Raw genomic sequence first — 17,132 nt, forward strand, 5'->3', positions numbered from 1 at the left:
CTCCACCATTTGCTGCAACAACAGACCCCAAGTACTTGAACTGATCCACCTCCTCAAGTAACTCCATTCAACATGACATTCAACCTTGCACCACCTTCCCTTCTCGTACATCTCATAACATTACTCTTACCCACATTAACTCTCAACTTCCTTCTCTCACACACCCTTCCAAATTTTGTCACTAATCGGCCAAGCTTCTCTTCCGCGTCTGCAACCAGCACAGTATCATCTGCAAACAACATCTGATTTACCTTCCATTCATGGTCATTCTCGTCTACCAGTTTCAATCCTCGTCCAAGTACTCGAGCATTCACCTCTCTCATCACTCCATCAGCATACAAGTTAAACAACCATGGCGACATCACACATCCCTATCTCAGCCCCACTCTCACCGGAAACCAATCGCTCACTTAATTTCCTATCCTAACACATGCTTTACTACCTTTGTAGAAACTTTTCACTGCTTGCAACAACCTTCCACCAATTCCTTATAACCTCATCACATTCCACATTGCTTCCCTATCAACTCTATCATACGCTTTCTCCAGATTCATAAACGCAACATACACCTCCTTACCTTTTGCTAAATATTTCTTGCATATCTGCCTAACTGTAAAAATCTGATTCATACAACCCCTACCTCTTCTAAAACCACCCTGTACTTCTAAGATTTAATTCTCTGTTTTATCCTTAATCCTATTAATCAGTACTCTACCATACACTTTTCCAACTACACTCAACAAACTTATACCCCTTGAATTACAACACTCATGCACATCTCCCTTACCCTTATACAGTGGTACAATACATGCACAAACCCAATCTAGTGGTACCATTGACAACACAAAACACACATTTAAACAATTTCACCAACCATTCAAATACAGTCACACCCCCTTCCTTCAACATCTCAACTCTCAAACCATCCATACCAGATGCTTTTCCTACTCTTGTTTCATCTAGTGATCTCCTCACTTCCTCTCTTGTAATCTCTCTGTCATTCTCATCTCCCATCACCGGCACCTCAACACCTGCAACAGCAATTATACCTGCCTCCCTATTATCCTCAACATTCAGTACACTTTCAAAATATTCCGCCCACCTTTTCCTTGCCTCCTCTCTTTTTAACAACCTTCCATTTCCATCTTTCACTGTCTCTTCAATTCTTGAGCCAGCCTTCCTTACTCTTTTCACTTCTTTCCAAAACTTCTTCTTATTCTCTTCATATGAATTACCCAATCCCTGACCCCCCTCAGGTCAGCTGCCTTCTTTGCCTCACTTAGTTTGCGCTTTACTTCCACATTTTTCCCTCTATATTTTTCATACTTCTCTACACTATTACTCTGCAGCCATTCTTCAAAAGCCCTCTTTTTCTCTTCCAATTTTACCTTCACTCCTTCATTCCACCATTCACTGCCCTTCCTCATGCTGCCTCCAACAACCTTCTTGCCACACACATCACTTGCAATCCCAACAAAATTTTCTTTTACTAACTAACACTCCTCCTCCAAATTACAAGTTTCTCTTACTTTCACTTCGTCATATGCCATTTTCAACCTTTCTTGATATTTTACTTTTTACCCCCGGTTTTATTAGCTCTTCAACACTCACTAGCTCCCTTTTACATCCACCTACTCTATTCCCCCACTCTTTTGCTACAACTAATTTTCCTTCCACCAAAAAATGATCAGACATAACGTTAGCCATACCCCTAAACACGTGCACGTCTTTCAATCTTCCAAACATTCTTTTAGTTATTAACACATAATCCATTAATGCCCTTTCTACTACTCTTCCATTTGCCACTCTTACCCATGTATACTTGTTTTTATCTTTCTTTTTGAAAAAGCTAGAACTTATCACCATCTCTTGCTCAACACACACATCTACCAGTCTCACCACTCTCATTTTCACCTGGTATGCCATACTTCCCAATGATACCTTTTACCTCTCCAGCACCCACTCTAGCATTTAAGTCACCCATGACAACTACATAATTCCTTCTACCTAGTCCTTCTACACACCTGGTTAATTCATTCCAGAACTCATTCCGCTCTTCACTTTTCTCACAACCTGGCCCATACGCACTGACAAAAGCCCAACATTCCCTACCCAACCTAACCCTTACCCACATTAACCTAGATGATATCTCCTTCCATTCCACTACTTTACCTGTCATCCATTCACTTAGCAATATAGCCACACCCTCTCTTGCTCTTCCCCTTTCAATCCCAGACACTCTACCAGACATTTCACCAAACATCACTTCACCCTTCCCTTTTATCTTTGTCTCACACAAGGCCAATATATCCATCCTTCTATACTTAAACATACTTCTAATCTCACATCTTTTACTCTCTATCGTACTACGTCCACGCTCATTCAAACACCCCAAAACTAGAGTGCGGGGAGCAGTCACTCTCCCCCCAGCTCCACCTCTTTGCTGATGTCTCACAGGATCGTAAATAAAGGAGAGGGGGTTCCCAGCCCCTTTGTCCCGTCCCTTTTAGTCGCCTCTTACGACACGCAGGGATAACGTTGGCTCTATTCTAATTGTTTTTATGCCCCTGCGGCCACAGATAGTATATATATATATATATATATATATATATATATATATATATATATATACATATATAGTGTTTTAAGTGGGATTCTCTTTGCATTGGCTCTTAATGACAGTCGCTCAAATGCCGTAGAGAGTGCAAAGTAGTCTTTACGTGGAATACTTTGTAATATATTACTGATTAAATAATCTTAGTCACCTACAAACAATTCTAAATAACACCATTAAAAAAATAGAGGTTTAGACTTGATTTGTTGGTTTTAGACTTTCAGTAGGAAAAATTCAAGCAATAATGTTTTGTAAAAATATTAGATGGAAGCAAAACCAAGAAATATGAGTGATAGTGAAATCCAATTTCAAGATCAGGTAAAATTTTTGGGTCTAATATTTGATACTCGCCTCAATTGGAAAGCTCCTGTATCTTATATTAAATCCAAATGTAATAGTGCTCTAATCCTATTAAAAAGGTGTTTTAATACATATGGGTTGCAAATTGATCAACTTTACTGATATCTATAAATCATTAGTGTTATCAAGAATAGATTATGGTAGCCCAATATATGGATCCGGATCTGAAGCGTTTTTAAAGTCTTTAGATCCAATACACACTTGAAGTCTGAAACTTTTTTGTGGAGCCTTTAGATCTCCAAAATATTCTATTATTACGTAAAAGCGGGAAACTATGATCCTTACATCGAGAATTTGTGACCATGTAAAGTGCATCAAAGATTCTATCCAATAATTCTCTAACAAAGAAGCTCTTCAATTCTATCCAATAATTCTCTAACAAAGAAGCTCTTCAATTCTATCCAATAATTCTCTAACAAAGAAGCTCTTCAATTCTATCCAATAATTCTCTAACAAAGAAGCTCTTCAACCACAGTGATATATTTATAATCAATCGTGAACCACCAATCCCAATAAGTGTAAATAGGCTATTTCAATCTGCAAATATCAGAATAAACCTTATTCATCCATCTCTCTTCCCTCCACTTTGAACCATAAAGAAAATAGATATAGTTATACCCCAAGTCTTCATAAACATGTCTTGTAACATATTCGAAGGAAAGGACCTCCTAATGCTATATATACTGATTGCTCTAAATCTTCAGTTGGTGCTGGCTGAACTGTAGTATCCTCTAATTGTATTTTCACCCGAACTATCTGGAATTATATTAGCAATTGACATAAATAAAACAGTTGTAGACAGGGTGAACCATAAGTTTATCATTTATACTGATTCATGAAGTTCCATAGAAACCCTAAAGGGTCACAATCATAAGAACCATCTAATATTCAAAATTAAAGTGCTCCTTAACAAATTCTATTCCTGTAGGGTAAACATTGAAAAAAGATGGATTTCTGTCCATGGTGGGGTTGTTAGTAATGAAAAACTGGATGCTGCAGGTAAATCATCAAAAGATTTACCAAAAACAAGCCATTAAACTATATGTGAAAGATTATGTAACCCTCTTAAAGGACTTTATAGCAGAATAATGGCAAACTCTATAAATAATGAATATGACAGTAGGGAATTAAAACAAATAAAGCCAATTGTTTCTCTATGGGAATCATCAGAACAAAAAGAAAGGACTGAAGTAGTTTTAACAAGTTTGCGTGTAGGTCATACAAAATTGAAGCATGGGTTTTTAATGTGTACACACCATGAAACAGTTCCCAGGTGCTGTGAATATGACACTATTTCAATTATACTGGTACATCATATTTTATTGATTGTATTGTTTTTAAAAAAGAGATGTTTATGTTTTGGCTAAAAAGTTTTTTTTATGTCATTCCATGACTGAAGATTTTCTCTTTTTAAACATAATTTATTTTTTATCATATATTTACTATACATATATATTTTTTATTAGCTTCAATAGGAACAGCACTGTAAGAGTCGAGTTTGGCTCATTGGTTATATGAATCTCTTCTTGTTTTAATAGATAAAATGAGAACCTTCCACGATTAAGAAATTCGGTGATAATAGGAGACCTTCGACCTTAGAGATTTTTTACCCTCGAGTTAATTGTGTGTTAAATGCATGATACACTACAACAACACTGAGTGTACTGTACTATGATAATAATAAGGATAATAATGATGATAATAATAATAACAGTACATTACAATGTTATACTGTATTGATATTAAAATCTCTCTCTCTCTCTCTCTCTCTCTCTCTCTCTCTCTCTCTCTCTCTCTCTCTCTCAACAAGTTAATACTGATCTAGCTATACATTGGCTAGTTGTAATGTTATATAAAGGACACTTTAAATATGAAATAAACAGATAACTACTCAAATTTTGTAGTTTTCTTAAAATATTTTTACTAAAATCATTACCCATCTTGAGAACCAACAGCAACATACATTCTCCTCTCTATTTATATCTCTAAAGTCTTATCACATCCTTTTCTTCTTTAGCGAAGCTGTATTAAGTTACCATAAAATTGTAAGTCAGATATATTCAACTTTACTCCTCTTTCTTCATTTATGTAAATCATTTACAATAATATTTCTTTTGTCTTTAAATCCCCAAGTCTCATGGTGTGGGAGGACTGAATACCAATGACATCCATTGGGCATCTGCTCCTACGATAAATTTTTATATCGCTTAGTTCTACAGGCTATGAATTGTGATGAATGTATGAGGATCAGTGTGGCTTCTCACTGGACGAGTCAAACTCTCCAGCTCTTGTTGGACATTGCTGTAGTCAGTGAGATTTCCGAATCTCAAGAGTCAAGAGAAAATGATTGATGAAAAGCTGAGATATGAACAAGCTAGATTTAGAAAAGGTAGAATTTCTACTGACCAAATTTTCATTTTAAGACATATTGTAGAGCGATGTGTAGAATATAAAAATCCACTTTTGATGGCATTTGTGGACCATGAAAAAACCTTTGATAATGTGCACCGGCCGATTTTGTGGAGAGTCCTGCGTCATTATGGAGTTTATCTTGAATATGTTAAATTTAATGAAGTGTGTACATGAGAATAGCAAGTTCAAAGGTAATATTAGTGGAGTCCTGTCAAATGAATTTCCGGTGAACAGCGGAGTATGCCAAGGGAATGTGTTGTCACCTATGTTGATTATCCTCCTCGTGGATTTTGTGATTAATAGAATAGTTGGGGATGGCAGAGAAGGATTGAACTGGATTGGTAATAGGAAATTAGCTGACTCGTAGTATGCTGATGATGCTGTCCTTATTAGCAGAACACCATAGGATTTGCAATGCGTGCTTACCAAAATGCATGAAATATCACAGTAGGATGGACTCAAGATAAACAGAAGAAAGATGGAGATGATGAGAACGGAATATACAATGGAAGATGAAATATCATTGGACGCAGAAAGAATTAATGAGGTATTTAGATATTTAGGAACCATAATCTCTAATACAGGGTCTTTAGAATTGCAGTTTACTGAAAGACTGAATAAAGCAAATCAGACAATGGCTGTGCTAAGTAAAATTTGGAAATAAAATAACCCGAAATTACATATAAAAGTCAGGCTATATATAAATTCAATGAGATCAGGGTTACTGTATACATATGAGTCGTGGTATGACAATGAAAGAATATCCAACAGATTTTTTAGATTTGGGAACAAAGCCCTCAGAAGAATATTGAGAGTTAAATGGAAGGTCAGGATTAGAAATGAAACTATGAGAGATCACTTGAATGGCATGGTGAGGGGTAAATGGAGATGGTTAAGGCATGCTCTTTGCACTCCACAAGAGAAATTAATTCACCAAACTTTTAACTGGGCTCCACAAGGCACTAGAACAGTTGGAAGACACAGGCCTACATGGCTTAGGACTAGGAAGCATGAAGTAGATGATGAATGGAGAAATATTGATTTAAAATCTCTAGATAGGGACGACTTGCGAAATCTAACAAGAGTCCCTTTGTGTCAATAGACATAGCAGGAGATAATGATGATAATATTTTGTAACCATTCTAGGCCTTGCTGGGTATTCACCAATTAATTGCCATGACCTGGGTCAGTCATAGATGTTTCTTGGTGTAAATGTGGTAATGGTCATGGCAAATTATCCCTGCATAATCGAGTAATTTCTTGATTTTATGATGGCAGAAAAAGTAATTGTTCACAGAAATTCCAGAAGTGATCATTATTTAGGTCTGTCTTGGAATTGTCTAGGTCACAGCCTAGGTAAAATAGGTGTGCGGATATTTGCCATAAATCTAATTTCTTGCTTCTAATTCTTTGGCCTTATAGAGTAACACAGACCAGGTATACATTAGCATCTTCTTAAGAGCAAAGGGACTACCTATGCCTAGCTGGCTCGGATGAGCGTTAACATCAAAACACAAAATAACATTGGTATGAATGTGACATTTGATTTTCCTTAGTGTTTTATGAAGACAATGCCTCAAGGGAGAAAACACTCCTTGATGAGGAGCGTTCTGCAGTTAACTAATTTTTTTTTTTTTCTGCATGCAGGTATTCTACTTTCTACATAGGCCACCTGATAATATTTTTGGTGAATCATAAGAGTATTTATTCCTACGCAGATACAAACTCCGAGTCATTTATATGGGTTACTCCTAGTCTCGTTTTCTATGACCAGACAAAGAAAATTGATTGCATCATACTTTTGTAGCTAAGCAACTACTGTACATAAGGCGTAGGAAGCCTTTTCATAGCATATGGTGGCTTCCTCCACAACACTCTTGGTCGTGAAATTTAGAGGGCTTAAGTCAACTTCCTCTCTGCGATCAGACATCAGCACCCATCCTCGTCTTAACCTTATCGTGCTTAGTGCTGGTGTTTTTAATATTCACTGTCTCTTGCATATCTATCATTATTTGTGAGTTAAGAGTCTGTGCGATATGACTAGTAAGTTAAATTCTATGCGTTCATGCCCCATCCATGATAAGCACCCCTGTGGTATATTCATGAGTCTAGTAGAAGTTGATCCACACCCTGTTTGTCCTTCTTGCCGAGGTTTTTCAGTGAAATCACCATGCGAGTACTTTACTAACAGGAGTGGACGTCCTCCCAGTGGGAGAGATATTGTTCTCGCCACAAGAAACGATCTAAGAGAGATCACTCACCTTCTTCATCTTCTGCCAGTAGTGGCAAGAAATGAAAGGTCAGTTCTACAGCGAACGTCATCCCCAACCTGGTCCTTCATGTCAAGAACCTACTGAGGCTCCAGTCACAGTTGACGCCGGTGTGACGGTCTGAACGATCCCCCGGTCTCAGAATTCTCCTTGACATTGTATAATGGTTCTTTTCTGCCATTAGCTCGCTTCATTCGCATGAAAATAAAACATCAAGCTCGTATGCACTGGCAAGCGGTAATGTTGAGCTGCGCACGCTAACATTACTGGAAAATAAAACATCAACCTCGTATGCACTGGCAAACGGTAATATTCGCGCATGCGCAGATTATCAAGGAGAATTCTGAGACCGGGGGATCGTTCAGACCGTCACACCGGCCATCATAATTTTGTTAATGTTTTATCACCCAGTGTTGATGATTCACAAAATGAACTTGAACAACTTCATGTAATGGAACTTCCTGCTACGGTCACTGTGCTCCTTGATCTGGATCCTATGGTAGTACCACCAGTCCTTGATAATCTTGGTATGTTTTAGATCTCCCTTCCCCCTTATGCGTGTGTTGAGTGGAGATCCTTATATGTCATATTATCCAGATAAGATTTTTCCTCTCCGGGAAGTATCTTCAATCAGATGTGTGAAAGCATCTCCACGCTCCCGACAGAACCTTAGAGTAGAGCCTGCCATTTCTCCGCATACCAAAGCAGCCTTATTAAAAGACTTATTTCCAGTCTCCAGATCGTATTAACAAGCAAGAGATTTCCTCTAAAGAGTTCCCGGGATGCGTCATATTACATAACATCCCTTTATTATGAAGGTGGTCAAACACCTTTGCCATGTCCAAACCTCAAGACTTGGCAAGGCCAAGCTGCTCTAAATATGTATCTCCTTCCAAGCCCAATAATACTTTAAAGTCGAGTATAGCAATTCTTGCTTTAACCCCAAGAATTTCAGCTATCAGCAATTCAATGAGGCCGAAAATTCAGAATGATAAGTCTGTATGCCGTTGTGGCTAAGCCTGGTGACGTCACTTTGCGCACCGCACCACCGAGTCCAAACGGGTTGTTATTCCCAAGCATCATGACATCACAAAACGTGCCACCGTCTCAACGCTTTAGAATATTCCCCAACAACATAACAGTGTTAATGCACATTTTCCAACCATAACCTCACAAACTAGTTTATGAAAAACGCACCCCAGAAGCCGTAGTAGATCAACACCCCATTATTTTAAAGTTCCCCCATAGTTTTATAAACTTCCAGTTAGGACTCATAATGACAAAGCCTTGACTTACATTAATATAGTAGCAAACCTATGTCTTACAATTATAGCAAACCTATTAATATTCATTATCAGCCTCACACTAGCTCTTGGTCCAATGTCCACAATGCTTCAAAGTTCACGCACTCTACGGAACAACACTTTGTTTCAGGTAATTCTTTGCAGGTACAGAAGACAGATAAGGGCCGAGGAATCTTTCCCCCCTTACCACGAGTCACTCTCCCATCGGACACAGATCAGGCGACTACCATTAGATGTCGTAGACGAGGCCTACGCCGTAGGCGTCTTAGATGGCAGAATACTGAAAACTCTCTCGCCTTGTAAATTGAGCTCAGAGAGAGATTTCAACTCTTCCGCCTCGCGTTCCATTGCTAGAAGTAAATGTTCTTATAATGGAAGTGATTAGGACTTCGCCCATTCCTTCTCCACCTTCTATTCCCGTAACGATATGAATGACACAAGGGAAAGTAAGGACGTCCGAAGAAGATTTAGGAACCAAGAGACTGATAAAACACAATAGCCAATTACCCCGAATAACTCTCCTGAGAACCTATGCATGCAAGCATCAGCTCTGCTCATGTAATCCTCCTGGAGGTCCCGATGTCAGGCTCAGAAGCCTCATCCATCGTTTATATGGATTGGATGGGCCCCTTCACGTGCAAACCACTATTAAACGATTCGCTATTTATTTGATCTTCCCACAGTCTCAAAGTTGCAGACACAGTTTCGATGTGGGTCTTTCTAATCAGACTAAAGATACGTTAGACTTACTTAATACACAAGTTTCAGCATCAGAAAATTAACTTAAGGCCAGTAAGTCCTCAAAGCTACCACCTTTTTCCCTTTTTCTCTGTCGTGCCAGAGACGCTTTTACATACACGGTGCCGCACACCACACCCCACTCTCTATTGAGGCTGATGTTGCTAATCTGGGGCCATCGGTACCAGTAGATAAATTGTCCAACCTCAACCTCCCCTCAATTGTTTCTGGTCCTGAAATGGCAAACATGGAGGTAGCTGCTATGTTTGCAATCCAAGCTTGCTAGTGGCTAGACCACTGGACTGGAGCAGTCTCCCACTTTGTGGTAACAAAAAACTTGAGGAAAGAGCATGCCCTTAAACAATTTGAGAAATTAACCAGATTTGTGGCCAAAACTTTAGAATTTCTTTCACATCAGAACATTTACTTATGGGGTGCTTGAACAATTTAAGGAAATTTCCAGATCTATGGCCAAAGCTTTCGAATTCCTTTTACATCAGAATGTGTACTTATTGGGTAATTATGTTCTAAAGAGGCGTAACGCTGTTTTAGCCAAATACTCTAGACAGTTTTCTCCCAGGGACGCATATGCCCTGAGAAGTTCACCTTCTCTTTTCCCACCCTCCGATGTAGCAACGGCTATGGAAAAGATGGAGAGGCTAGAACCTGCTCCTATAATAAGAGACGCAGTGGCACCAAGGTTGCCTGATCCCTCACAAGAGCTAAGGAACTCACCTTTTAAACCAGTTTTGCAGCAAAGACGACTTTTACCTCCAAGAGATGCACAACAGCCTGACAGGCGAGCTCCCAGATCTACCTTTTATCGGAAAGGACATCCCTCCGGGTGAAGAGGGCGCAGTCGCAGAGGCTCCCGCTAGTGAGGGCATGTCCCTCAGCTTACCACCAGTAGGGGAATGCTTACAAAGTTTTTAGCAAAGGTGTCAGGACTTATAGGCTGACCCATGGACGGTAAAAGTCCTCCGTTCAGGATATCAAGTCACTTTCATAGCCTGTCCACCACCTCTGACCAGGACTCTTAACTATCCAACAATTTTATTTGAAATGCCTAGTAAAAGACCTCCTTTTGTTAGAGGAAGTCTCCAAATTATTAGCCAAAGGAGCCATAAAGGAAGTCTTGAGCAACTCCGAAGGCTTCCCTAGCAATCTATTCCTGGTAGAGAAGCTGACAGGAGGTTGGAGACCCATCATAGACCTCTCCCATTTGAACCTTTATGTGCTACAAACAGAGTTCAAAATGACGATTTCGGACACCATTCTCCAGGCCATCAGGAAGAACGATTTCCTTCTGACCATAGACCTGAAAGATACCTACTTTCAGGCCCCCATCCATCCTGCCTCGAGGCAAGATATTTCAGTTCAGGGTACTGTTCTTCATCCTGTCAACAACCCCTTAGGTCTTCACCAAAATCTTTGCCCATGTTTCAGCTTGGGCTCATGTTATAGGTATCAGACTTTTGAGGTACCTGTACAACTGGTTTCTCCTAGTGGAGTCCTGAGCTCTCCTGTTAAGACGCAGGGATCTACTCTTAAATTAGTGCAAGGAGTTAGGGATCCAACTGAACCCGCAGAAGTCCAGCCTCATCCCCCAGCAGTCCACCAGGTACCTAGGCATGGACATAGACTCAGTTCAAGCCAGAGCTTTTCCATCAGCCAACAGAATTTTGATATTCAGAGAAATAGCAGCGAACTTTCTGAAAGGGAAACCTCTTCCTGCCCACTCTTGGCAGAAACTGCTAGGCCATCTCTCCTTGTTAGAGAAACTTGTCCCCTTCTGGAGAATGCATCTTCGCTTGGTACAATGGGCTCTGAAGAACTAATGGTCACAGACATCAGATCACCCTGCAATCCTACTGTCCATACCTTAGAAGGTAGCAAAGGATCTCCATTGGTGGCTGAGCAAGGAGAACCTGTTAGCAGTAACCTCCCTTCAGGCTCTTCCTCCGCAATTACTCCTGTTCTCATATGCTTCTCCTCACCAAGGGTGGGCTGCTCACCTAGGAAGGGAGCAACTCTTAGGCCTATGGTCAGAAGAGAACAAGGCTTTTCACATCAATTTCTTGAAAATGAAAGCAGCTCAACTTCTAAAGATACAGTGGATAGACTCCATTCAGTAAGATGTAGTGTGTATTGAGTTAGCAGCATTACCCTTGAAATTTGTGGTCTTAGAGGATTGGTTTGCACAGCAACACCATCAAAAACTCCAATAATGGAGGTCACAGATCTGTGAACCATTTCCATTATGCCCAAAATGTAGCTATCAGCACGATACTGCTGTTTTCAGGAATCCTAAATTTGTTTGTCGCCTTCTGAGTCATGCTGATAGGTGGAAAGGTGTAAAGATCCTTTACCTTCAATGGTGAACAAAAATCTATCTTTTTATTCAGTTAGGTTACAAACATGTCTGCATTTGATTGGCCACACTACTTCCAAGTGGATACATTTGATTTTTTATGCTTAGCTGATCTGTCAAGATCTTTATTTCCCCTCAATGAACTAAGGAAAAATAATTCTTTTAAAATTTGCTTGATTAAATAGTATTTCTATACAGTACAAGGAGTGTGCTTGAGAATACTTCCACAGTCTTCCCTACCACCAGTGCATTCTTATACTGTAAGGTCTCAAATATTACTATAAGTTCCCAGAAATTGATTGGAAGGGTTGATTGCTGCAACATCCATTTCTCTTACAGATGTAAAAGAGAGTTTTTTCCCATCCTTCTTTTGAAGGATGCAAGAACACAGCGAGGTCTGTGATCTTTCATCTCCTAGGAAACTCCCTGCGATAACTGATTGAGATTGACACAGCAACTCGGCCATTAAATCTGGTTCTCATTCACCGGAATCGGATTGTTTCTAGCTTGAAACTCTTGTTCCAATTTAGATTGAGAAGAAATGGAAAAAGTCTCATATTAGGTACTAATCTAAACGAATTTCCCTAAACACATCATGGTCCTTAAAAGTTCTTCGTCATTCAAACGGACAGAGACTTCATTCTTTTAACCTAATTATATAAGTAAAGATTGATTCTATTTTTCCAAGATAAAAATCACAAAAGGAACTGCTATTATCATCCCTAGGTAAAGACACTTCTTAGTTGGCACCAGATGAGTCTTTTGCATATTGAACAGAAATCCTAACCTATCTAGAAACCTGATCAACTATACCTTTTGAATCTGCATTCTTTCCAATGCTTGTTAAAAATAGTTAATCACCAGGTACTGTATAACATAACTACGAGGGCCAAAATTCTTAGCCTTTGGATATGGGGGCCATCGTCCTAGACTTACATCGGTAAACCTTCAAATTATTGACAAAATGGGGGAATTATTAAGAATCATATGGACACGAATAGGGAAAAATGCATTTGTTAAGTCTATTTAAAACATACAATCTCCTTTCTTTATCGCCCCTAGAAGTATTGATAGTGTTTTTATGGAGAACTTTGTGAGAATTGAAAACTTGAGGTTTAATACATCTATTGCTAGAGGGAACTTGTTTTCACTGGTATTATCTGGGTATTAGTTAGTTTAACACTTACAGTATTGTACTCTTTTGTTGGTTGATCCAAGAGCAGAGATCAAGTAATTGTAATCCAGAAGTAGATTGTGCATTTGATTCGTCTTTGCAGGATATAAGGCTTCAATACTAAATGAGAATTTGAATTACCATCCTCTTTTTGTATTTCGTATAGGAATTTATAGATATTACACAAAATGAATTACGTATAAATATTAAGATGTATTAATTGTCTTGGAAGCCATCTTTCCCTACTACTTAGTATAAAATATCAGCATCATATTGTACCTTGAGTAACTTTCAGTATTTGAATATCTTTCAGAAATAAGCAGTCTTAAAGAATAAAAGAAGATACCTTGTCTGATTTTGGTTATTCCTTTATATCTTTATTTCGACTACTTTTGTAAGATAGTACTGAACTCTTCTTCGTTTGTTTGCATACCTCATACGGGGACTGGTGCACATTTGTTTAAAGGGATTAATATTTGCAGTCGAGGTACTAATCCCTACAGATACTCCCTAAGAGAAAAATTTTTGAAGAGCTAGTGGCTGAGCTTTCAAGAGAACAATGCACACTGCTATTTAAACATGATGTAACCGAATGCTTTTAGCTGAATCTTCAACAGACTTAATTTAAACAGAAAACATTTTGGTCAAAGGTAATCATATGATTTGGCATGCTATCCATATATTAATAAGAGGTTGTTAAAGGGTACTTCCATTATTAAGAGGAGTGGTATATGTTCCAGAATGCCATCTCGGCACATAAGGAATAAGTGTTTGTTTAGAGACACTTACTTCAGTGAGAGGAAAGATTTTAAGGATCCTTGGCCTTCTTATTCATAATAAAGTTGTCTGAAAGATTCTAGATGTTTTCAAATATGTTATATGGTGTGTACCATCAGAATCCTTATTGAATGATGCATTAAAACACCTAGTTACCATTTAATGAGTTAGTCTAGGGTTTGAAACAGGGCAGGTTAGGCCTAAAATATTACCTGTAATTGAAGACTTATTGGACCTCTTGAGATTCCACAAAAGCTTTATAAGCTCATGACCATCAAAACTAGACTAGCTAGAACTGTAGCAGAGTCAAAGGTGGGAGTGGTATTATTGTCATCATCCCCTCTATAACCAACTGCCAGTCTTGTCAGGATATCCACTTGCACTAAAAGTAAGCTTTCCTTAACGCTTTGAACTTTATTCAGATCAACAACTGTGAAACATACTTTCCAAGAGGAACAGTGATGCCTTCGCACTACTCGTAATGGTTCTATAAATAAAAAATGATAACCCCTGCATGAGACAAAGAGAATGAGGATCATGGTCTCCTAAAAATGATTCCAATGCACAGTTACTAGAAAAGTAAAAACTGACAATCTGGAGTGTGCATCTTCATTTAACTAGGTCTACTAATAGTGAAGAAGTCATGACAACATGCACAGCAAATTTTTGTCAGTAGATGCTAGTCGGTCTCATTACTATGCGAAAGATTTTAGTATATTGGAAGGAAAGAAAAAGGGAATTCTTCAAATTTTAAAGGGGTAACATCGTCTTTCCAAACTTCTTGAGACGAAAGCAATAGGGAAGTTCATAGAAATAATATTAAATTTCTGCGTTTGTTGTTTTATGAAAAGAAGTTTTAATTGTCAGTAATCATTGGTTTTAGTTCCATGTGGCTTTTCAGCTTCAGATATCATCAAGGATGTTTTCAGATCACTCATTATTGAGAAAAATCTGTTGATAATTCTGTTAGTTGAAATTCAAAAGTAGTTTTGAGGTTTTTGAGGGTAACTATTTATGAACCATTGTATAAAATAGTTTAGAAAATCCAAAGATGAAGACACTTTTGACATTCACTCTAGTTAAATAGATTGAGAATTGCAAATTCTGTCAATATGTGTAAGATTTTCTGTTTTATATTTTACCAGGTTTTAGTTATAAAAATTATTTATATTTATTGTTCCTTGTTTTGCGTTTATTTGGTCCGGACTTGTAGGATAGTTTTATTTATATCTGATTAGAGCTTATAAGGGTTACTTGTGTAGAACAGATTCCATTAAAGGCAAAGCTCTATATATTGCGTAGGGTTGGGATTCCTACTCATTCTCCATTAAAGATTGCTCTATCCTCATGTGTTTAGAGTTTTGCTACTCAAACACACAAGTTTACCTATTGGGTCTTGTCCTACCACTACAATATCTACTTCCCTTACTTCATGTTCATCAACCCAATTTTTTTTTTTTTTAATTTCCTGGCTTTTTCTTATTGCTTCTTATTCTTTTATTACCATGTGTACTCTGACTAAACATCCACCATCTCCATTCCCCATGATTTCTTGAGTTATATTGGTCCTTGTCCTACCATTACCACATCTGCTTTTTTTTTTACTTAAATAGTCTTCATCCCCCTTTTTTATGACTTCCTAGGTTTTCCTTTTGGTCCTTGGCCTACTACTACCACCACATCTTTTTAAAAATGTTTCTTGATCCCATTTTCCATGATTTCATGGATGTTCTTGTTGGTCATTGTCTTGTTGATACCTATTCTTTTCTTGAACTGTTCTTTATCACTTCTTATCACATGCAGACACTATCCATTAAGATACTAATAGGTTTGTTCTCCATATGCTGTTATTTTCCAGTGCTTGGCTCTAAGCCTAAACCCCATAGATCATTACATTCCATAATGTATTTGATATTGCTCAAAGAAAAGATTGGACCGTTAAGTTGGATCACGTAATTTTACAATAATATAGATTCAAGAGAATCAGAATTTTAGTCTCACAGAAAATTCCTTAGAACACTCCAGGTAAAGACATGTTGATGCGCAATATCAATTAAACAATCTGGAGTATGACTGAACTAAACTGTGTCTACAGAAACTGAAGGGACAATAGACACTGGGTATCGTGTTGGACTTCTTACCACTTACTGCTAGATCGTTCATCCCTATAATAAAGGCATCTGTTTATTAGAGAAGAAAATGGAAGAAATATTTTAATTTTATAAATTTTACTGGTAAATGTCTATTGAATATGAACATCAGGGGAGGTTCATGAAATAGATACATGTTTAAAATATAGCATATAACAGAGATACTTTTTATAGGTTTCCTATTAAGTTAGAATTATGTCAACCTGTTCAACAAAAGCATTCTCTGCTGGTTTGAACTTATGAAGTTCACTGATTCAACTGCCTTATGAGGAAGATCATTCCACATTCTGGTCACAGTTAGAATAAAACTTCTAGAATACTGTGTTGTATTGAGCGTTAGGTTAGGGAATGCAAGACTGTTAGAATTAGCCATGTGCCTAGTACTACATACTGGATGGTTAAGTCTGGGAAGACCTGAATTGCAAAGGATGGTCAGAATTATGAAAAATCTTTTGCAACATGCACAAAGAACTAACAGAATGAGAGTGCCAGCGATTGATATCAAGATCAGGAATGGGAAATGTATTAAACTAGTTTTTTGTCCAACAAATTAACATGAGATTTAGTAGCTAAAGACCAGACAGGCAAACAATACTCAAAACCAGGAAAAATGAAAGAATTGAAACATTTCTTCAGAATATATTGATCACCGTAGATCTTTAAAGTCTTCTCAATTAGCCTATTTTTGTGCAATTGGAGAAAAAATAGACTGTTTCTCAAAAGATTATTTGTTCAAAATTTTACAAGCCATATAAAGTTAAAGAAACATAATCAGTACAGAGATCTAGATGTTGAGAAGCCACTGTCCTCTACCTACTTACAATCATAATTTGGGTTTTGTTAGAGTTCAACTTCATGCCCTATACTTTTCACCATACACTAATTTTAGCATGATCTACATTCAGGCGATAGAATCAAGGCCAAGAGAGTAGCATCATCTGCATATGCATTGAACTTGTTTT

The 17,132-nt window shown here is 38.0% G+C and overlaps 1 protein-coding gene across 1 annotated transcript in view; it reads left to right on the forward strand.

The window, feature by feature from the left end:
* su(f) (cleavage stimulation factor subunit su(f)) overlaps nucleotides 1-17,132 on the forward strand; it is a 209,464-nt gene that overhangs the window by 99,958 nt on the left and 92,374 nt on the right. The gene's annotated exons all lie outside the window — the stretch shown is intronic.

This window comes from Palaemon carinicauda, chromosome 8, assembly GCF_036898095.1.
Source record: "Palaemon carinicauda isolate YSFRI2023 chromosome 8, ASM3689809v2, whole genome shotgun sequence".
NCBI classification, from domain to species: domain Eukaryota; kingdom Metazoa; phylum Arthropoda; class Malacostraca; order Decapoda; family Palaemonidae; genus Palaemon; species Palaemon carinicauda.